At 39.7% G+C, this 24,263-nt stretch overlaps 1 protein-coding gene across 1 annotated transcript in view; it reads right to left on the bottom strand.

Moving 5' to 3' along the window:
* Window positions 1-22,337: 22,337 nt before the first annotated feature.
* SSBP4 (single stranded DNA binding protein 4) overlaps window positions 22,338-24,263 on the bottom strand; it is a 598,177-nt gene continuing 596,251 nt past the window's right edge. The window contains exon 19 of the mRNA XM_053702958.1: window positions 22,338-24,263. This exon is cut by the window's right edge and continues 1,476 nt beyond it. The gene's annotated coding sequence lies outside the window, so the exon portion shown is untranslated.

Below are 24,263 nucleotides of genomic sequence, written 5' to 3'. Positions count from 1 at the left end.
GAAAAATTAATATTTTCTTATTTTGAAAAAGTACTATTTTTTGTGCCCTGTAAGCTTGCAAAATCTTGACCTTTTCTTGAAAATTCAGATATTTAATAATGATTGGTCTAGGTCTACTCTTACCATCCTCTTGATCTCTTAACCTGCCTAACCTATGGGCTCTTTCTACTGTAAAAGGTACATGTTGGCTCGATGATGTTTAATAGGGAGGGCAGTTGAATTGAGGCAAAATGAATTAACTCTTGTTCAGATACTGTTTCAGAGACACCAATCACTCTTACATTGTTCCTCCTGGATCTATTTTCTAGATCCTCAACTTTATCACTTAAATATTTAACTTGTTTCTGAATATATACTAGATCTTTATCTTTCTCTATGTCTCTGTCTTCCAGATCTGAAATCCGCTGTTCTGCTAGACCAATTCTAGTAACCATCTGCTTAATCTCCTGTGATACTGAATCTATACTTATCTGAATTGCCTCAAATTTAGGGAGAAAAAGTTTGCTTATTTGTTTCAGCAGTTCAGTTATTTACTGCTTCCACCACATTTTCTTGTGCTACCTCCTGACTATTTTCAGTACTGCGCCTTATTAACTTTTTTTCCTGCTGCCTTCTGCTCGCCATGCTTGTTGTTTTATTATTCATTGAGGGAAGGAGAAATGTATCCATATAAAATGATTATAGGGGACTTTAAGCTTTCTATTTAATCCTATTTTAGTCCTATTTAGGCCTTCAGGAAAAAGAAAGGAAAGAAAGAGAGACCTCACCTTGAGTAACTAGTAGAAATTGGCTTAGGATTCCTGCATTAGTTGTGGCCTAGTGCTTTTGATCTATCATTACACCCTGCACACCATTGCTTATAACAAAATACAGTTAGTGAAGATTATCCAAAAATACAAAGATATGAAAAACAAAAAAGAGAGAAAAGTCAATCAGATACTCAAGTGGATTCACTTCAGGATCTTGCAAAAATGTTCCTGTCTATTGCTTCTTCTCAGATTCCCCCTCAGGAATAGAAAGAGATGAGAGGCTATATCCACTTGTTCCTTAGGTATGCTGACAACAGAAATGTAGAGAGTTCTTTTTTTCTTGATTCCAGTCTCAGATATCCAAGCTGTGCAAAAAAGAAAAGACAGAGACCGCCTCATGTGTGTATCTGTCACTTCCCCCTTTGCCCCATCATAGAAGAAGCACAGGATACTCACATTCTGGTAAGGCACTCTCTCGTGCCGTTAGTTGCAGGCTGAACCTTCAACAGCAGCCCAGCTCGCTGTTTCTCTCGGCTATCTTTACAAATGGCTTGCAGCAGACGTGGGGTATACGGCCAGATAGACGTAATGTAAGACACAAAATACAAAATACATGTGTAAATCTGTTAAAGTGCACCTGTGAACTCAGATTCATCTATCACAGAATACTCACAAAAGTTGCGGCACCAAGATGTGCCTAGTAAGACAGGCTAGGCCTTTTACAGCAGCCCAGCTCGCTGTTTCCACGATCATCAAAGTTGTAGCTCATGTAAGACAAAAAGCATAGAAAGACAGGCATATGCCCCACATGTGTGAATCCGTAAAGATATAACTGTAGATAAAGCATCAGCAAATACACTGGGTACTCACAAGTGTAGCGGCATCATAATGCCAAGTTGAACAGTCTGGGCCTTTTGCAGCAGCCCAGCACGCTGTTTAGCACCATCTTCTATTAATGTTGTCAGAGGGGGGGGGGGGGGTAGAATAAAACCAAACTTGGACAACCAGGTCGCCTTGCAGTTAGATTTTACAAGCAAAAGAGTCCTTCAACATAACATTCTGCAGGATGTGTGCAAGGGGCCATACCCTACTAAACTTACATCCCCCTGTTATCCACAGACCTATTAATACTAAGGGGTTTCAGCACTGCTACCTATTGCAGTGAGAATGCGGCACGCCTCTAAGATATAAAAAATTTAGAACCAGATCCTGGAAGGCTTCGCGAGGAGGGCTAGACAACTACAAGGTGGTGAATGCAGTATTGCTTGACAGCACTTCAGAGAGTGAATATAAGTTTAAACTTTACCTTGCGTTGTCCTCCCCCTCACTCGCCTCACCTAAGGATCTGGGCTGGTACGCCTGAATAGTTGGCCTAGTAGGTGGGACTGAGTCGACCGGCTGTGGATCCCGGTCTATAGCCCACTTCCACCCCTCAGCCAAACTCGTAGCGGGCTCAACCTTGTGCGAGGACGCCTGTCCGGTGGCGTCTCGCTCAGCCCAGCTTGGCACGGATCCTAGTGCGCCACGTAACGCGTACGTCAGTGCGTGCCCTCCCCTCCGAGCGTACCCATTGCCTTAAAGAAATCTGAGGGCTCAACAATGGTACTCAATTTCTTGGGCATAACCATTGATTCGGTTAGGATGGAATGCTGAGTTTCTAAAGACAAGGTTTTGGATCTCTCAGAAATGATTCAGAGGTTTTTATCATTGTCCAAAGTGACCTTGAGGGATTTGCAATCCCTATTGAGTGAATTAAATTTTGCATCTAGAATCATTCCTGTAGGAGAAATTTTTATAGACGGCTGTCATTGGCGACAGCCCGCATTTGGATGCCACATCACTTTGTTTGGCTTGTTGCGGAACATAAGAAAGATTTGAGAGTTTGTCTGGCTTTCTTAGAGGGTTTCAATGGGTGAGCTCTGATCTAAACTCTGAGAATGTCTACTGAAGAACTTGGGCTGGTAACTGCGAGTAGTTTTGGGTTTGGTGCGTTCTTCAACGGGCAGTGTTGTGGGGAGGAGTGGTCATCAGATTGGTTCAATAATGGGCTATTTAGAAATTTGGTGTTCCTGCAACTCTTTCCCATTATTGTATCGCTCTTTGTGTTGGGGACGCCTTCAGGGATAAATCTGTGTTGTTCCACACAGACAATACTGGTGTTATTTTATCATCCATTTCCCCCCCCCCTCGTCATCCATTTGTTGAGGGTGTTGGCTTTGCAGTGCATGAGATTGAAAGTGTTGGTTCGGGCCAGGCATATTCCTGGGACAAAAAAATTAAATCAAGGATGCTCTCTCTCGGTTCCAGTGGTAGGGGTTTCGGGAGCTTGCTCCAGGTACGGACGATGCTGGAAAGGAGCCTATGGATGGTTGGCAGTGGGGAATTACTGACTTGGTAAAGTCTTGATTGGTTCCTAGGTCATTGGCAGCTTATGCTAAGGTGTGCTAGGAATGGAAAAGGTAATTGAAGGCAGCAGCAATCTGTGAGGGCAGTGATGGGATAGTTGAGGTGTTGATGAAGTAGATATGGGAATAGAAAGGGGAGGGATTGTCCTACTCCGCTGTCAATAAACGATTGTCTGCTTTGGCTTTTCTTTTTAAATTGCTTGGGGTACCAGATATCACAAAGCTGTTTTGTGTTTGACAGATTGTTAAAGGTCTTTTTAACGAAGAGAAGGTGCATGATGGATTTTCTGAGGCCTATTTCTTTTTCCCTGAAAAGCTGTTGGGTGTTCTCCTATTTGTTGTTCTACTGAGTACGAGGTGCTCCTGTTTAGGTTAACCTTTTCATTGTCCTTTTTTGGGGCCTTTAGTATTTATGAGGTGGTTAGTGGGAACAGATGGTCTCACAGTGATTTGAGTTTTTCAGATGTGGGAATTATGGACTAAAATGTGTCCATATTTTTGAGGAAATCCAAGACAAATCAGGTAGGGAAGGGTACTTTTATCTTGCTTTTTCCTATGGGGGCTGCAACCTGCCCACATCTGGTAGTTCGTCAGTATTAGCAGCTATGGCCCCCGTTGAGGGCACCTTCCTGATCCATAAAGACGGTAGTGCGTTATCTTAGTTTAGGTCAGTGCCATTGAGCGTTTGGGTCTGCAGCATGATGAGTTTGGGTTGCACTCTTTCAGGATTTGTGTGGCTACTGAGGCAGCTGCATTAGAGTTCAGTGAGAGTGTGGTGAAGCGAGTGGGGAGATGGGGTCTACTCGTTATAGGTCTTATGCGCGTCCTGAATTAAGAGTGGATGTATTCCTGCCTTAGTTCTTTTCTGTTTCATTTTTGGTCCTGTTTGAGTGTGGTTGGAAGGCCATTCTTCTGTTTATTGGGCGCGGAGAGTGGAAGCTGGAAAAGAAGATGGCCTTCAACTGGGGTTTTCGAGGGACGCATTTGAATTAAAGTGTTTTGGATAAAGATGCCTTCAGTGGGGGCAGGTCTTATGTCTGGTGTTGGACACAAAAAGTTTTGGTTCGGATGATTAAGAGGAATTTGACTAGGTTGGTGGTGCTTTTTCCCAATCTGATGATTGTTTGTTCAGATATGCTTCCTAGGTTGGTCTGGCATGCAGCTTCGGATCACTCAAAACTTAAAAGGAGTAGGAGGAAAGTGAACAAGTTGGTGGCCTCCTTTATCAGGACAAATAATGGGGCAGTAGTACATCATCCTGATTTGGAGGATGAAGGACTTGGAGAGTTTTATTTGCAGGATGGGGTACATTTGAATGACTTTGGAGTACAGCTCTTTTTATTAGTTCAGGATGGCTTGTCTGACTTACTGTCCAGGGCGGGATTGGTTTGGCGGGCCAGTTCAGTTATTGGCGGAGGTGCTAGTCCTCCTTTCAGTTAGATTTGCTGATCTGGCCAATTTGTGATGCTGATAATCTCCCCACGGAGTGGGAATGCCAGGGGAGTTGCTTCTTGGGCACGTTGGTTGCTTGGCGGGGACGGAGTGGGAGGGCATCGCCTGGCGTTACAGCCCCGGCCCGGCTTTGCCATCGCCCAGGGTCGAGGAAGTAGACCGCAGCCTCGGGGGCCGCGGTTAGCTCGCTAACTTTTCCGACCACTAGGGGACACCACTTCTGGGGCGGGGGTTTGTCCGCCCAGACGGGGAGGCCGGAGGAGGCTCAGGGGCCCGCTGCCTCCCCGACGCTCCAGCGCCATCAATTTTCAGGGTTAGTTGATTTTTCTTTTAAGCCATGGGTACACGGGTTTAGCAAGTAGCCTTGATGACTCCAGTTTAATCTCGAAGAATGGTCAGGTCAGGAGTGAGGTGGTAAGAAAGTGGACTAGCACTGTTGGGTTATTATTCAGAAATGTTATGCTTGTTGACTGTTTAAAGGTTTTATATTACATTTTGTAAATGTTTTTTAGTTCAATAAACAGGCTGTGGTCAGACTTATTTATCCATAATGTTGTCATTCCTCTCTTCCAGCATGCCCAAGTAAGTAAAACTTAAATGTAGCAATTTTTTAATAAAAAATGTTAAAATATGTCCAATGGGTGAGTAAAACGCTACCGCTGGTAACCGCTGCTATGCGGTTAGAGCTTAGAGCAGTTTTGCAGTTTCTTAAAGGGCTATGGAGAGCCATATAGACTCCTGTAGGAAGTAATGTGGCCGAAAAACAGCTGTAGTTTGCAGGTAGGTAGGCTGTGTCCCAAAGGCTATGCTATACTATGTGAAAGTACATACAAATAGCCTGCAGAAGAAGATCTGACAGTAAATTATCTTAAGTTATACAGAAGGAGGCTAAGAACATGTCTAGTTATGGCTAAAATCCCCACAGGGAGATACTGTGCCTATAACCTGGTACTCATATGTCCCAGTTTCTGTCTTTCAGTAAGAATTTACCTCAAATCAACACTAAATGATTCTGTCCAATGGGCTATGGGTTTCACATAGTTCTGAGCTCCCTAATAATCCAATATAAAATGTACTGGGCAACCTCTATCTCCACCGTCACTCCTGGGAGGCAGAGAACAAAACTGAGTAGCGAGGGGAAGTGGGAGAGATTAAAAGATCTTGTTTTTGGGGTGCTCTGCCTCCTCCTAGTGGTGGGAATTTAATCCCACACATCATGGCGATGTGTACTCTCCTCATCGAATGAAAGAAATAGGGTTGCAAAGGTACGTGGTATCATGGCACTGGGTCTTGGGAAAAACATAATTTATTTAAGAACTTACCTGATAAATTAATTTCTTTCATATTGGCAAGAGTCCATGAGCTAGTGACGTATGGGATATACAGTCCTACCAGGAGGGGCAAAGTTTCCCAAACCTCAAAATGCCTATAAATACACCCCTCACCACACCCACAATTCAGTTTAACGAATAGCCAAGTAGTTGGGTGATAGAAAAAGGAGTAAAAAGCATAAAAAAAGGACAAAACTGGAAATATAATTGTGCTTTATACAAAAAAACATAACCACCATAAAAAGGGTGGGTCTCATGGACTCTTGTCAATATGAAAGAAATTCATTTATCAGGTAAGTTCTTACATAAATTATGTTTTATTTCATGTAATTGGCAAGAGTCCATGAGCTAGTGACGTATGTGATAGTAATACCCAAGATGTGGAACTCCACAGAGGAGTCACTAGAGAGGGAGGGATAAAATTAAAAACAGCCATTTTCCGCTGAAAAAAAATAAATCCACAACAAAAAAATAAGTTTTTCTCATAATTGAAAAGAAAAAACTTAAAACATAAGCAGAGGAATCAAACTGAAACAGCTGCCTGAAGAACTTTTCTACCAAAAACTGCTTCCAAAGAGGCAAATACATCAAAATTTTGTAAATGTATACAAAAAAGACCAAGTTTCTGCTTTGCAAATCTGATCAACTGAAGCTTCATTCTTAAAAGCCCACAAAGTGGAGACTGATCTAGTAGAACGAGCTGTGATTCTCTGAGGCGGGCCCTGACCCGAACTCCAAATAAGCCTGATGAATCAAAAGCTTTAACCAAAATGCCAAGGAAATGGCAGAAGCTTTCTGGCCTTTCCTAGAACCATAAAAGATAACAAATAGACTAGAAATTTCCTGAAATCTTTAGTAGCTTCAACATAATATTTCAAAGCTCTTACAAATTGCAAATAATGTAAGGATCTCTCCAAAGAATTCTTAGGATTAGGGCACAAAGAGGGGACAACAATTTCCCTATTAATGTTGTTAGAATTCACAACTTTAGGTAAATATTTAAATGAAGTCCGCAAAACTGATTTATCTTGATAGATATTTAGAAAAGGTGACTCACAAGAAAGAGAAGATAATTCAGAAAGTCTTCTAGCAGAAGAGATAGCCAAAAGGAACAACACTTTCCAAGAAAGTAGTTAAATATCCAAAGAATGCCTAGGCTCAAAAGGAGGAGCCTGTAAAGCCTTCAAAACCAAATTAAGACTCCAAGGAGGAGAGATTGATTTAATGACAGGCTTGATATGGACCAAAGCCTGTACAAAACAGTGAATATCAGGAAGCTTAGCAATCTTTCTGTGAAATAAAACAGAAAGAGCAGAGATTTGTTCCTTCAATGAACTTGCAGACAAACCTTTATCCAAACCACCCTGAAGAAACTGTAAAATTCTAGGAATTCTAAAAGAATGCCAGGAGAATTTATGAGAACACCATGAAATATAAGTCTTCCAAACTCGATAATAAATCTTCCTAGAAACAGATTTACAAGCCTGTAACATAGTATCAATCACTGAGTCAGAGAAACCTCTATGACTAAGCATTAAGTGTTCAATTTCCATACCTTCAAATGTAATGATTTGAGATCCTGATGGAAAAACGGTCCTTAAAACAGAGGGTCTGGTCTTAAAGAAAGTGGCCAAGGTTGACAACTGGACATCCAGACAAGATGCGCATACCAGAACCTGTGAGGCCATGCTGGTGCTACTAGAACCACAAACGAATGTTCCATGATGATCTTGGAGATCACTCTTGGAAGAAAAACTAGAGGTGGAAAGATATAAGCAGGTTGGTAAAACCAAGGAACTGCTATAGCATCCACCGATTCCGCCTGAGGATCCCTGGACCTGGACAGGTACAGTGGGGAAAAAAAGTATTTAGTCAGCCACCAATTGTGCAAGTTCTCCCACTTAAGAAGATGAGAGAGGCCTGTAATTTTCATCATAGGTATACCTCAACTATGAGAGACAAAATGTGGAAACAAATCCAGACAATCACATTGTCTGATTTGGAAAGAATTTACTTGCAAATTATGGTGGAAAATAAGTATTTGGTCACCTACAAACAAGCAAGATTTCTGGCTCTCACAGACCTGTATCTTCTTCTTTAAGAGGCTCCTCTGTCCTCCACTCATTACCTGTATTAATGGCACCTTTTTGAACTTGTATAACAGTATAAAAGACACCTGTCCACAACCTCAAACAGTCACACCCCAAACTCCACTATGGTGAAGACCAAAGAGCTGTCGAAGGACACCAGAAACAAAATTGTAGACCTGCACCAGGCTGGGAAGACTGAATCTGCAATAGGCAAGCAGCTTGGTGTGAAGAAATCAACTGTGGGAGTAATAATTAGAAAATGGAAAACATACAAGACCACTGATAATCTCCCTCGATCTGGGGCTCTACGCAAGATCTCACCCCGTGGGGTCAAAATGATCACAAGAACAGTGAGCAAACATCCCAGAACTACATGGGGGACCTAGTGAATGACCTGCAGAGAGCTGGGACCAACGTAACAAAGGCTACCATCAGTAACACACTATGCCGCCAGGGACTCAGATCCTGCAGTGCCAGACGTGTCCCCCTGCTCAAGCCAGTACATGTCCGGGCCCATCTGAAGTATGCTAGAGAGCATTTGGATGATCCAGAAGCGGATTGGGAGAATGTCATATGGTCAGATGAAACCAAAGTAGAACTGTTTGGTAGAAACACAACTTGTGTTTGGAGGAGAGAGAACACCATACCTACTGTGAAGCATGGGAGTGGCAACATCATGCTTTGGGGCTGTTTCTCTGCAAAGGGAACAGGACGACTGATCCGTGTACATGAAAGAATGAATGGGTCCATGTATCGTGAGATTTTGAGTGCAAACCTCCTTCCCTCAGCAAGGGCATTGAAGATGAAACGTGGCTGGGTCTTTCAGCATGACAATGATCCCAAACACACCACCCGGGCAACAAAAGAGTGGCTTCGTAAAAAGCATTTCAAGGTCCTGGAGTGGCCAGGAGCAACCACTCCCCCGGATGTAAAGTCTGATGGCTGAGATAATCCGCTTCCCACTTCAGAAAAGCCTGAGCCATCACTGGATTTTCTCACAGGAGGTCTTACTCTGAATCCTATCCGATACCCTTGAGAGACAATGCTTTGAATCCACTGATTTTGGACAGAATCTGCCCAAATGTTTTGGAAAAAAATTAATCTGCCCCCCACCAGCTGAGCTGGAATGAGGGCCGCACCTTCATGCAGACTTGGGGGCTGACTTTGGTTTCTTAAAAGGCTTGGATTTATTCCAACTTGAAGAAGATTTCCATTTGGAACCAGATTCTTTGGGGGAAGGATTGGCTTTCTATTCCTTATTCTGTCAAAAAAGAACAAAAATTATTAGAAGCTTTAGATTTACCCTTAGATCTTTTATCCTGAGGTAAAAAACTCCCTTGTCCCCAGTAACAGTTGAAATAATTGAATCCAACTGAGAACCAAATAAATTGTTACCTTGGAAAGAAAGATATAGTAATCTAGACTTAGATACCATGTCAGCATTCCAATATTTGAGCCACAAAGCTCTTCTAACTAAAATAGCTAAAGACATAGATTTAACATAAATTTTGATGATATCAAAAATAGCATCCCAGATAAAATGATTAGCATGTTGAAGCAGTGAACAATGCTAGACAAATCAGAATCTGTTTCCTGTTGCGCTAAGCTTTCCAACCAAAAAGTTGATGCAGCTGCAACATCAGCCATAGAAATGGCAGACCTGAGAAGATAGCCAGAATATAAATAAGCTTTCCTTAGATAAGATTCAAGTTTCCTATCTAAAGGGCCCTTAAAGGAAGTACTATCTTCCATAGGGAATGTAGTACGTTTGGCAAGAGTAGAAATAGCTAGACATGTGCGGTTCGTTTCGGATTAATTCGGAAATTCGGTAAATTCGGAGATTCGGATCGATTCGGATTTCCGAATTAAAATACTTCCGAATCTACCGAATGAATCCGAAATAGCTGCCGTATCTCCGAATAAATCCGAATTAGCTCGTTAAGATTCGGCATTTCCCCATAGGAAACAATGGGAGTTTCGGCTGAAAAAAAACTAACACCGCAGCCCCATTGTTTCCTATGGGGAAACACTAAGTCTGCACCTAACACCCTAACATGTACCCCGAGTCTCTAAACACCCCTAATCTAACACTTATTAACCCCTAATCTGCCGCCCCCCGCTATCGCTGACACCTGCATTATTTTATTAACCCCTAATCTGCCGACCGAATATCGCCACCACCTACATTATAACTATTAACCCCTAATCTGCTGTCCCTAACACCGCCGACCCCTACATTATAGTTATTAACCCCTAATCTGCCCCCCCCAACGTCGCCGCAATCTAACTACAACTATTAACCCCTAATCTGCCGACCCGATATCGCCGCCGCCTACATTATAACTATTAACCCCTAATCTGCTGTCCCTAACACCGCCGACCCCTACATTATAGTTATTAACCCCTAATCTGCCCCCCCCAACGTCGCCGCAATCTAACTACAAGTATTAACCCCTAATCTGCCGACCCGATATCGCCGCCGCCTACATTATAGCTATTAACCCCTAATCTGCTGTCCCTAACACCGCCGACCCCTACATTATAGTTATTAACCCCTAATCTGCCCCCCCAACGTCGCCGCAATCTAACTACAAGTATTAACCCCTAATCTGCCGACCCGATATCGCCGCCACCTACATTATAACTATTAACCCCTAATCTGCTGTCCCTAACACCGCCGACCCCTACATTATAGTTATTAACCCCTAATCTGCCTCCCCCCAACGTCGCCACAATCTAACTACAAGTATTAACCCCTAATCTGCCGACCGCAAATCGCCGCCACTATAATAAATGTATTAACCCCTAAACCGCCGCACTCCCGCCTCGCAAACACTATAATACATTTTATTAACCCCTAATCTGCCCTCCCTAACATCGCCGCCACCTACCTACAATTATTAACCCCTAATCTCAGATTCAAGTTCAATCCGATTGGCTGATGGAATCAGCCAATCAGATTGACCTCGCATTCTATTGGCTGTTCCGATCAGCCAATAGAATGCAAGCTCAATCTGATTGGCTGATTGGATCAGCCAATCGGATTGAACTTGAATCTGATTGGCTGATTGAATCAGCCAATCAGATTTTTCCTACCTTAATTCCGATTGGCTGATAGAATCCTATCAGCCAATCGGAATTCAAGGGACGCCATCTTGGATGACGTCACTTAAAGGTACAGCCACCTAGTCGTCGGATCAAGAAAGAAGAGGATGCTCTGCGTGGGATGTCTTCAGGATGCTGCCGCTCCGCTCCGGATGGATGAACAGAGAAGATGCCGCCTGGATCAAGACTTCTGATGGATGGAAGACCTCTTCTTGCCCCGCTTGGATGAAGACTTCTGCCGGTCTGGATGTCCTCTTCTGCCCGATCGGATGAAGACTTCGGCCCGCTGGGTGAAGATACGGTAGAGAGATCTTCAGGGGGGTAGTGTTAGGTTTATTTAAGGGGGGTTTGGGTTAGAGTAGGGGTATGTGGGTGGTGGGTTGTAATGTGGGGGGGGGGGTATTGTGTTTTTTTTTACAGGCAAAAGAGCTGTTTTCTTTGGGGCATGCCCCCGCAAAAGGCCCTTTTAAGGGCTGGTAAGGTAATAGAGCTGATTACTTTTGTAATTTAGTATAGGGTAGGGCATTTTTTTATTTTGGGGGGCTTTGTTATTTTATTAGGGGGCTTAGATTAGGTGTAATTAGTTTAAAATTCTTGTAATATTTTTTTATTTTTTGTAATTTAGTGGGGGGGGGGTTTTGTACTTTAGTTTAGTTTTTTAATTGTATTTAATTGTAGGTACTTGTAGTTAATTTATTTAATGATAGTGTAGTGTTAGGTTTAATTGTAACTTAGGTTAGGATTTATTTTACAGGTAATTTTGTAATTATTTTTACTAGGTAGCTATTAAACAGTAAATATCTATTTAATAGCTATTGTACCTAGTTAAAATAAATACAAAGTTGCCTGTACAATAAATATAAATGCTAAAATAGCTACAATGTAACTATTAGTTATATTGCAGCTATATTAGGGTTTATTTTACAGGTAAGTCTTTAGTTTTATATAGGATTCATTTATTTAGTTAATTTAATGATAGTGTAGTGTTAGGTGTAATTGTAACTTAGGTTATGATTTATTTTACAGGTAAATTTGTATTTATTTTAGCTAAGTAGTTATTAAATAGTTATTAACTATTTAATAGCTATTGTACCTAGTTAAAATAAATACAAAGTTGCCTGTAAAATAAATATAAATCCTAAAATAGCTACAATGTAACTATTAGTTATATTGAAGCTATATTAATAGCTAGTAGGGGGCTTAGATTAGGTGTAATTAGTTTAAAATTATTGTAATATTTTATTATTTTTTGTAATTTAGTGTTTGTTTTTATTTTGGTACTTGTATGATGGATGGAAGACCTCTTCTTGCCCCGCTTGGATGAAGACTTCTGCCGGTCTGGATGTCCTCTTCTGCCCCATCGGATGAAGACTTCGGCCCGGCTGGGTGAACACGACTCAAGGTAGGGAGATCTTCAGGGGGGTAGTGTTAGGTTTATTTAAGGGGGGTTTGGGTTAGAGTAGGGGTATGTGGGTGGTGGGTTGTAATGTGGGGGGGGGGATTGTGTTTTTTTTTTTACAGGCAAAAGAGCTGTTTTCTTTGGGGCATGCCCCGCAAAGGGCCCTGTTCAGGGCTGGTAAGGTAATAGAGCTGTTAACTTTTGTAATTTAGTATAGGGTAGGGCATTTTTTTTATTTTGGGGGGCTTTGTTATTTTATTAGGGGGCTTAGATTAGGTGTAATTAGTTTAAAATTCTTGTAATATTTTTTTATTTTTTGTAATTTAGTGTTTGTTTGTTTTTGTAATTTAGTGGGGGGGTTTTGTACTTTAGTTTATTTAATTGTAGATAATTGTAGGTACTTGTAGTTAATTTATTTAATGACAGTGTAGTGTTAGGTTTAATTGTAACTTAGGTTAGGATTTATTTTACAGGTAATTTTGTAATTATTTTAACTAGGTAGCTATTAAGTAGTTAATAATTATTTAATAACTATTGTGCCTAGTTAAAATAAATACAAAGTTGCCTGTAAAATAAATATAAATGCTAAAATAGCTACAATGTAACTATTAGTTATATTGCAGCTATATTAGGGTTTATTTTACAGGTAAGTATTTTGTTTTAAATATGATTCATTTATTTAGTTAATTTAATGATAGTGTAGTGTTAGGTGTTAGTGTAACTTAGGTTAGGATTTATTTTACAGGTAAATTTGTATTTATTTTAGCTAGGTAGTTATTAAATAGTTATTAACTATTTAATAACTATTGTACCTAGTTAAAATAAATACAAAGTTGCCTGTAAAATAAAAATAAATGCTAAAATAGCTAGAATGTAACTATTAGTTATATTGCAGCTATCTTAGGGTTTATTTTACAGGTAAGTCTTTAGTTTTAAATAGGATTCATTTATTTAACTATAGTAAATTTATTTCGTTTTATTTAAATTATATTTAAGTTAGGGGGTGTTAGTGTTAGGGTTAGATTTAGGTTTAGGGGTTAATAACCTTATTATAGTAGCGGCGACGATGGGGGCGGGAGATTAGGGGTTAATAATTGTAGGTAGGTGGCGGCGATGTTAGGGAGGGCAGATTAGGGGTTAATAAAATGTATTATAGTGTTTGCGAGGCGGGAGTGCGGCGGTTTAGGGGTTAATACATTTATTATAGTGGCGGCGATTTGCGGTCGGCAGATTAGGGGTTAATACTTGTAGTTAGATTGCGGCGACGTTGGGGGGGGCAGATTAGGGGTTAATAACTATAATGTAGGGGTCGGCGGTGTTAGGGACAGCAGATTCGGGGTTAATAGTTATAATGTAGGCAGCGATATCGGGTCGGCAGATTAGGGGTTAATACTTGTAGTTAGATTGCGGCGACGTTGGGGGAGGCAGATTAGGGGTTAATAACTATAATGTAGGGGTCGGCGGTGTTAGGGACAGCAGATTAGGGGTTAATAGCTATAATGTAGGCGGCGGCGATATCCGATTGGCAGATTAGGGGTTAAATAATGTTATTATAGGGTTTGCGATGTGGGGGGGCCTCGGTTTAGTGGTTCATAGGTAGTTTATGGGTGTTAGTGACTTAGTGTACTAAATGGGTGTTAGTGTACTAAAAACATACCGAATTTCGGAACGGAATAGAACCGAATTCAGCCGAATCCGAATAAATCCGAAACGAATTTATTCGGATCCGAATAAATCCGAAACGAATTTATTCAAATTTTGCCGAATCAGATTCGATCCGAAACGAAATTCGAAAAGTCCGAATCGATCCGAACCGAAAACGAACCAAATTTTTTAGCGGTGCACATGTCTAGAAATAGCCCCATCAACTTTGGGGATTTTTTCCCAAAACTCCAATCTAACTGCTGGCAAAGGATATAACTTTTTAAACCTAGAAGAAGGAATAAAAGAAGTACCAGGCCTATTAGCATTCCTTTGAAATCATATCAGAAAAACCTCTGGAGTAAACACAGGAGGATTATAAACAGAATTTAAATGTTTTCTAGTTTTAATATCAAGAGGACTAGTTTCCTCAATATCCAAAGTAATCAACACTTCTTTTATCAAGGAATGAATATACTCCATCTTAAAGAGATAAGTAGATTTGTCAGTGTCAATATCTGAGGTAGGATCTTCTGAATCAGATAGATCCTCATCAGAGGAGGATAATTCAGTATGTTGTCGGTCATTTGAAATTTCATCAACTTTATGAGAAGTTTTAAAAAAACTTTTACGTTTATTAGAAGGCGAGATGGCAGACAAAGAGGCCGATTTACCAAATGTCTGTCAGACCTGATCCGACAGACATCGCTGAATGCGGAGAGCAATACACTCTCAGTATTCAGAATTGCACCAGCAGCTCACAAGAGCTGCTGGTGCAATGCCGCCCCTTGCAGACTCGCGGCCAATCGGGGGTGTCAATCAACCTGATCGTACTTGATCTGGTTGAATTGCGGCGATTCCTGTCCACCTCATCAGAGCAGGCGGACAGGGTTATGGAGCCAGCAGGGGGTGTCAATCAACCTGATCGTACTTGATCTGGTTGAATTGCTGTTATCAGGCAGCAGGGATCCAACAGTGGTTTCTGAGACAGGATCAGATTGAGACATCTTGCAAATGTAAGAGAAAAAACAACATATAAAGCAAAATTATAAATTTCCTTAAATGGCAGTTTCAGGAATTAATGAAAAAGCAGTCAATTCGAAGACAGACTATACCCCAGGTAAGAAAAAATAACTTCCTAAATATGTTTCCCAATTTGAAACTGATAGTCTGCAAAAGGAAATATACATAAACCTGACTCATGGCAAATATAAGTACAATACATATATTTAAAACTTTATATTAATACATAAAGTGCCAAACCATAGCTGAGAGTGTCTTAAGTAAAGAAAACCTACTTACCGAAAGACACCCATCCACATATAGCAGATAGTCAAACAGTACTAAAAGTAACAGTAGAGGTAATGGAATATGAGAGTATATCGTCGATCTGAAAAGGGAGGTAGGAGATGAATCTCTACGACCGATAACAGAGAACCTTTGAATAGATTTCCCGTGAGGAAGCGCATGTCAACGTAGAAATCTTAGCACAAACTTACTTCACCACCTCCATAGGAGGCAAAGTTTGTAAAACTGAATTGTGGGTGTGGTGAGGGGTGTATTAATAGGCATTTTGAGGTTTGAGAAACTTCGCCCTTCCTGGTAGGATTGTATATCCCATACGTCACTAGCTCATGGACTCTTGCCAATTACATGAAAGAAAAAAAGTTTAACGTGCCCTGATTTAAAGCATATAAAAATGTAATCAGTTGCTAACTCATTCTGGTTGATCACATTGTTTTCATTTAAAGTCGTTCTAAATGCTCTGTTATTTGTGTCTTAAGGTCTGAAATTGTGTATTGTAGTGCAGGATTTAATTGTTTTAAACCTTTTTTCCCCCATATGCTCCCTAAAAGAATTTTTTTTTCTGAGCTTCCTTTGATAGGAGGGGCAACATTTTTTCTGAGCTTCCTTTGACAGGAGGGGAGAAGTGAATGCTGTTGGATATTGAAGATTCTTTTACAGCTATATTGTCTACGGAAGCCCAGAGAGACCATGCATTTTTATTTTTTTCTAACTTGTTTTGTCGACATAACAAACTTGAGTCTTTGTTGCTATTGGGGGAATAGCATTCCCTGAGAACTGGTCAGAGCAATGATGGAATATTTGACCCTGGACTTTCCAAAAACTGTACGTCTGTTCCTGGTACGGGAGAAAGGAAACCTACTAATCGAGCATGTTTTGAAGATGGATTTTTTTATGTGTGCAGAACTTTGAATTGCAAAGGTCATATGACATCTCCTTCACCTCAGAGGGGTTAGTGACACAATGATATAAAAGAGCCATAGACATGAAGGACCATAAGGATCTGCAAGGAGTGACTTTTGCCTGACAAAGCGCATGGCTGTCATTGTGCACATGTAAAATTCTTTAGTGGAAGACAGTATAATAATGGCTTGGCTCAGGAAATTCTGCTTCTTTGTCAGTATGGCAGAGAGACTGACTTACCCGTCCGGAACTGTTAGTGGGCAGCAATGTTTCTGGGTGGAATTCCTCCAGAGCTGAGTAAGATTCATCAGCATTCTTCCCAGACTTTTACTATCTTTGGTCAGAGAGGATATTTGTTTTATGCCCAGCTTTTGCCGGAGGTGCCAGAGTTTTGGCCACAGAAAGGACACCTGTGACCAGGATATCGGGTGCAGAAACTTTGGAGATTCAGGATACATTGCTGCAGATTGCCATAGGCATTTTTTGTAATGGTAGGTTTTTATTTTTTGTAATGTTAGGTTTTTTTTTAAAGGTAAGATTAGATTTTTATTTAATTTTACATTTTTTTTTAAAGGTAGTTATGATTTTTTTAGTTAATTTAGGGCTATTTTAATTTGGTTAGGGAGTGCTAGGTTATGGGTTTTAGATGTTTATAACTTTGCGTTGTTTGAGAAGGCCGTGTAGGGGTTAATAGTTTATTTAGGTACTTTGCGATGCGGGGGGGTGTAGCGGTTTAGGGGTTAATAGTTTATTTAGGTACTTTGCAATGCGGGGGGTGTGGCGGTTTAGGGGTTAATAATTTATTTAGGTACTTTGAGATGAGGGGGGATGGTGGATTAGGGGCTAATAGTATTATTTAGTGTTTGCAATGTGGGGGGGATGGCAGTTTAATGGTTAACAGTATTATTTAGTGTTTGCGATGTGGGGGGATAGCGGTTTAAGGGTTAATAGTATTATTTAGTGTTAGCGAAGTGGAGGATGGCAGTTTAGGTGTTAATATTTTATTTATGTGCCATGTGGGGGCAGTTTAGGGGTTAATAGCTTATTTATGGATGTAAGTGTACTCTGTAATGCATTTTTGTTGGGTTTTGTGCAACTTTTGTTTTACGGAAAGGATTGAAGCGTAAGAGGCAATTGCGCTAGTACAATTGCAATTTTGCTGCACTTGTAATATCAGCGGATTGAAAATGGATTGCAAAATTGTGATTGCGCTAGTGCAAACCTGTTTGCGCCGCACTTGTAATCTAGCCCTTTATGTTTTGCATCTCTGAACGTATGGAGCATCCGTGCGACCACCAGAAGGGCCTTGTTTTTTTATGGACTTTTGGCCCTTCTGTGTGATCTTTCACTGCTAAATAAATGGTGGCATGGGTGTATTATTTAGAGGTGGTGGGATTAAGATTGTTGGAGTAGAACATATAGTTAAGGGGAGGGTGCTTTTGGTGCATTTAGAGTTTAAGGGTGTGGTGATTAGGCTTTTTAATGTTTATGCTCCTGCGTGGAATGAGGGGAGCTTGGAGAGGGTGGAGGTTTTTTCAAGTTGAGTTCGTTTTTGGGTGGTAGGGATTTTTACTGTGCTTTGTGGCAATTTTAATTGTATTTTGAGTGCTTGGGATCTGGAGGGTCCAGGGGAAAGTTCTGTTGATGTTTCTGGGAAGTTTTTAGTTCAATTAATTTATTTTTATGGTTTAAAGGATGCCTTCAGAGTACCTGGTAAAGGTTTCACCTTTTTTAATTAGAGCGGAACCGTAATGTCAAGGATTGATTTTTTTGTTATTTTTGTTCAGGACGGTGTCTGACAAGTTTTTCCAGAGTGTTGTGGTGCCTTTCAGGGATCATGTATGTATTTTAACTGAAGTTAGTGAGTTTGGTGTATGGCAGGGATGGGGAACCTTGGCCCTCCAGATGTTTCAGAACTACATTTCTAATGATGCTCAACTGAACTTCAGAGTGCCTAAACATCATGGGTAATGTAGTTCTGAAACATTAGGAGTGCCAAGGTTCCCCATCTCTGGTGTATGGAAAGGATGTGTAGAAGTTGAATGTGAGTCTTCTGGAAGATGAAGGTGTGAAAGAGCATTTTGTCCAGAAGTATAAAAGGATGCGTTAGAAAGAGAGTGATTTTCTTAATGTGTTGCAGTGGTGGCAATGGATGAATGTAAGATTTTTTTTAATTCAAAAGGGACGTGAGAAGGCAAGGCATGGCAGGATGGAATTTAAAAGTTGTCAGGTGAGATTGGAGTATTTTAAACATTTAGGAAATTCAGTTATAGATGTGGCGGATGAGTTGGAAGAAGCCAACGAGGATGTGAGCAAATGTTTGGTGGAGAAAGATTGTGAAGCAGGCTCGTTTGGAGGTGAGAAGTGTACAATATATAAGAACGTTTTTGCTGATAAGGAAGAAATGGTTTGTGTGTGGGATAAGTGGGGGCCGGAAGTGAGGGTTTTAAGTGGGATTTTGAAAGTAGTGTATAAGTTTTATGGTGACCTATATTTAGAGAAAATTTTGGATGATCAAAGAAATCTTGGGTTGATTTGGTGAGTGAGTGAGGTATCTGCAGAGAAGTTGCATAGAACTTTAGAAACTATTAAAACATGTAAAACTCCAGGAAGCGATGTCTTGCCTGTTGAATTCTATGTGTGTTTTTGGCATATGGTTCTTTGGAAGTATGTAAGTATGTGTTAGGTGATAACATATTGTGTAAGTCAATGAGGGAGAGTGTGATTACTTTTGTAGTTAAATGTAGACTATGGGGCCGATTTATCAAGGGCCTAATGGCCCCTGTTTCAGCGCGAGCCTTCAGGCTCACCGGAAACAGAGGTTAAGAAGCAGCGGTTTTAAGACTGCTGCTCCTTAACTCGTCCGCCTGCACTGAGGCTGCGGACATCAATCTGCTGGATCCTATACGATCGGGTTGATTTACACCCTCTTGCTAACGGCCGATATGCCGGAAATCTTCAGGGGGTGTCATTGCCTGGCAGTTGTGGAAAAAGGGTGAGCTATACGGATGAGGTGACTGTTGTGTTTTCATCTCAGGCTTGTCTGAGGAGGGCAAAAGTTCAGGTTGAGTGTTTTTGTATGGCAAGTGGTTTAAGAGTGAATTAGGATCAGGACTGGACTGGGACCAAAAATAGGCCCAGGCATTTAAAGGTGGAGTAGCCCACATCAGTTAGGTAGCCATAATACACCAAATGTATTGTCCTGCAGCACCTATACTTAACAGCCAAAATGTACTTTCTGCTTTATAAACTAGGCAGATTGTGACAGCTTTCCTATTGTTACCTATGTTTAGAGAGGGTGGTACATAGCAGCAAGTCCCACATAGGAACCCGGCCCTATGTGTGGTGCATGTGTTCTGGAGTTGTGAGTATGCAAGAGAAGAAAATTATTATGGGTATGACTGGGGTGCAGTTGGTGACATCTGATTTGATTATGTATGGTTTATGTGTAGTGGATAAAGTTAAGGCAAGAGTGTTATGGTTGTTGGCGTGTAGTGTTAAGGAAAGCTTGTGGAATGTTAGGAATATTTTAGTATTTAGAAAGGATGTGATAGAAGTGGCAGGATATGTTAGATTGGTCCGTGGAAGGCTGTATTTTTTTTACAGGAAAAGGCTAGGTACTGAGAACACTAAGGGCATCTTGAAGACTAAAAAAAGGACTGGTATAAATAGTTTTGTTTTATTAGGGTCACTGTTAATATTTTGGTTTTGTTTTATTGTTATGTTATTATTGTATTCATTTTTTTCTCCTCCTTTTCTTCAGTATACAGCACTGGTTTTCAAACCTGTCCTCAATCCTCCCTAACAGGCCCGATTTTCAGGATTACCTTGGATGAGAGCAGGTAAAATAACCGTGTTTACTAATGAGCTGATTATTTCACCTGTGCTCTAGTTCAGATATCCTCAAAATCTGGCCTATATAGGTCTGAGGACAGGTTTGAAAACCAGTAGCATAGAGGGACATAGGGATAGCTGAAGGGTCAGAGTTAGGGCCAGATATAGTTTAGTGTTAGGGATTAGTAGGCGTGGTGAGGATTAGTGTGTTAGTGTTAGTTTAGTTTTAGGTGCATTGTATAGGGACTTTTTTAGGGTTTTTTAAGTGGTAGAGATATTCATTACTTTATTTTTTTTCCTCTCTCTTAATTATATACATTAAGTTAATGAGCAGTTTCATGTTTTTGACTACATGGAGAAGTTATCCAGTTTTGTTTTTGTCCTCTAAGTATTTAGTGTTTTTGATTTCACTTTATTGGATATATTCTTTTTCATATTTTATAATAAAGAAATACAAAAATTATCGTCTGTGGTTTCTTGTTAAGAGAGGAATTGCCTAGTATTTTAGCACTGAACTGACCTTAATAGGCAAAATCAGACTGGCAATATTTGGAGTGTGCCTACACGAAAACTATTTTTAGTTTCAGTGAGCAAACTGTCTGTGCTGTGTAGGTCCACTTCGAATAGCCCCCCTCCGGCTGCAGCAAAATGCAGACGAGCAGCAATGCAGATGGTGGCCGAAGAGGCCAGGAAGGCAGTTTCTAGAGGGTCTTTGAGTATCGGGGCCAGAGAGAGAGGGTTCCAGGCTCCAAGTGTCTAAAAGGCAGCCAGATAACCACTTAATTGAAGTGACAGGATAACAGCAATCAAGCCATGATAAATGTTACCAGACAGGCACACAGTTCTGAATAAAAGTTGGCTGTTAGTAAACATACTATACTGCTGGAATGATTAGGTAACAGGTTGCTGTGACAGCCTGGACAGTTACTTTCCCTTTCAATCAATATGCTCCATCACTCTAACACTTGTAACAATGTGAGTGTAAAAGCAATCTTCATAAAACAACTTGTTATGTCGACAAAACGACTTGTTATGTTTAGAAAGCAACTTATGTTGAGGAAGCAAGTTTGTTATGTCGTCAAAACTTATTTTCTCAACATAAGAAGTTAGAAAAAATAAATTAATTGCCTCTCTGGGTTTCCGTAATTTTCAGAAGTTACAGCACTGAAACTTGGGCTTTGATTAATTGAAACATTGTTGCAAATTCAGGTGAATCTTTTCTTAAAACTATTACTTTATTTTTGTAGAAACATGATCCATTTTCTAAGATGGCCTCTTGAATGTACTGTTTGAGTATGTAGAATTTTTATATGCATAAGCAATACTATGAATTCATTCGGAAAAAAGGTTCTACTTGATTGGAATGTTTTAGAAAAAACTAAATCATACAACATGATTTTTTTTGCATGCAATATTTTGCAATGAATTGGTGGATGAAGTGTAGACCAATAAGCTCATATATATATATATATATAGAGAGAGAGAGAGAGAGAGTTTATATTGGTGATGCTTTTTACCTAAAAGGCATATTTGATAAATCACCAACTTGGCTCCATCTGGGTTTAGGCGAAATCAAATAGAAAGACAGAGTTTCTGTGTGATTCTCTCATATGCTCACTTCAAGTAAAAGTAGAAATTGGAGCATGTTCCGAGCTGCACAAAATCTCATATCAAGGGATTATAAAGGGGGATTGTTTAGATGGGATAGGATAATCCAATGGTACAATCTGGCATTGGAACAGTTATTTAAAAGAACAGGCTGTGAGTGAGGCTTTCTCTGCTTACTTGTCTCTGTAATATATGATCATGTTGTTAGAAAGAACCGGGATGGCCAATTGGCGGCCCACAGGCCACATGTGGCCCCCTGCTCTAGGTTTTGTGACCCCTGGGAAAAAGCAGAACTAAGAGTATGTGGGATAGAATAAGGAAACTATAGGAAAGAGGATAGAAAAAAAGTGCAAGTATATAAAAACAAATGAATAATTATAAAAGATACATAAAATAAACAGAGGTCGTATGAACAAATATATGCCCTGACAACAAAATATGTTGTCCAAATCTTACAATTTCATCCACGTGCAGTAAACTGAATTTAAACAAACAGAAAGAAGTTGACCCAGGCGTATGAAAAAAATCAAATTACATTTATTGATGCAGTTTTGTTTTTATAAGCAACTTTCAATCTAAAGAATCTTTACAATATAAAGAACATACAAATGACACGATATATATATATATAAATATATATTTATACATATATATATATATATATATATATCCTACACTGGACAACTAAAATCTAGGACTGAATTCTAACCCTACAAGCAAAATACAAAGCAGACTGTGAGAGAATGCTTTATATCCCAAATACTGTCATATCATATCAAGAACAAATAGAAGTACAGTTTTATTTTTTTGTTTTTTAAATCCTGTCCTAATGTTACAGTATTTTACATCACACTAGAATTACGCAGACATTGCAGGAGAAAATAAAATAAAAGTATAAAAATTAAGATCAGGAGAAAAAAAAAAAAGATGGGATATTAGCATAATCCTGTACAAAGTTGCTTTGGGATACAATAGAAAAAAAACAAAAAATAAACAACGAAAAGAACACAGACGTCTTTTGCAATGAGGTCCTTTATGTGTAGAAAAAAAATAAAAACAAAACAATTCCTTCATAAGAAAGTTAAAATGTGTCCCTTGTTATGCAAAAGAGACAGTTCATTCCTCCACCCAACCCTGCAGGCTCCTATAAAATGGGGGGAGGGAGCTGTGGTAGAATCTTCTCATATGACGGATATTTACATTACTTCTCATGCTTGGCTTGTATGTCTCCATTATGTGGTAATTAAAGAGTTAATCCCCTCAGAAAATACATTTTGAAGCAAATCACAGTTGTATTGCAGGTAAATAAAAAAGAATCATCTCCAACTTTGGATGAGGAACCTTATATGTATTTAAAACCTTATATAGAGTAAAACAAAAAGGTGGCTGCAAGTTTGACAAGCATGTCAAAAAACTGTAGATCAATCTGAAGGACATCTTACACACCTTTAAATGTAGTCATCATTCTATCCTACCATTAGCATCTCATATCTTTATGAGACCTTGGTTGTTCTAGATGTTGAGTTATTTTCTTTCTATAGCTTGTTGCCTATAGAAGCCATTTTGTTTTGATCACCTGATGTATCACATAAGTCTTATGCTGCTATGAGGAAAAGGGTGACTTCATTCTGACACATGTGCTTGCAAAGCAAATTCCATAGTAGCGCTGATAACAAGGTTGGTTGCAGATAATTACCTCAAAATAAAAAACATAAAGGGGAAAGCTTTGTTGAAGTAGGTGAGAGAACTGAGGTAATTTCATTGGTATTCTGTGTTTTTTCTTTTCTTTCAATACTGATATACATATTCATTATGTGTGTTTGTCTAGAAAAGGTTTTTGCATGATAAATAGTTGCTTAATTTATGTTTGAAATGAAGTGTATATTTGTTTACAACTCACTCCTACAGACAAAATGCTCATTGACTGATAAAAGCAACTCCCAAACTCTATTGGTTGGCATGGAAACAACCGTTGTTCATATATATGACTTAGCAGAGATTTATGACTTTAAGCTAAGCTCATATCATTCCTTTATAATGGCTACATTTTCCATTTCTGTGGATTTGAAATGGCTTTAATTTGAATGAACTGGTTACTAGTAAACCAGTCTCCCGAAAAGTGGATTAATGCCAGGAAGAATTTCTGAATTCTATGACTAAAAAAATCTAGTGCCGTGAGACACTCAGTGGTTTAATTGTGTGAAAAACATCAGTCTAAGTAGACATAATCTTAGTGTTCTGGCACACACCAATAAAGGCTATTCCACTTGACAACTGTAATTATTTTCTTTGTACTAGAACAAACAGAATGTTTCTGCTACCATAACTGTTTCTCCTCCACATTTTAATAACATCTGGATTAGGAAGTTGCTAAGGTACCCTGATATATAACATGCTCTACCAGATAATTCATTTGTAATAAACAAAAATACTAAACACAC

This window comes from Bombina bombina, chromosome 2 (genome assembly GCF_027579735.1).
Source record: "Bombina bombina isolate aBomBom1 chromosome 2, aBomBom1.pri, whole genome shotgun sequence".
Taxonomy (NCBI): domain Eukaryota; kingdom Metazoa; phylum Chordata; class Amphibia; order Anura; family Bombinatoridae; genus Bombina; species Bombina bombina.
The sequence above is the reverse complement of the archived record's forward strand: the minus strand, read 5'-3'. Positions and strand labels throughout refer to the sequence as shown.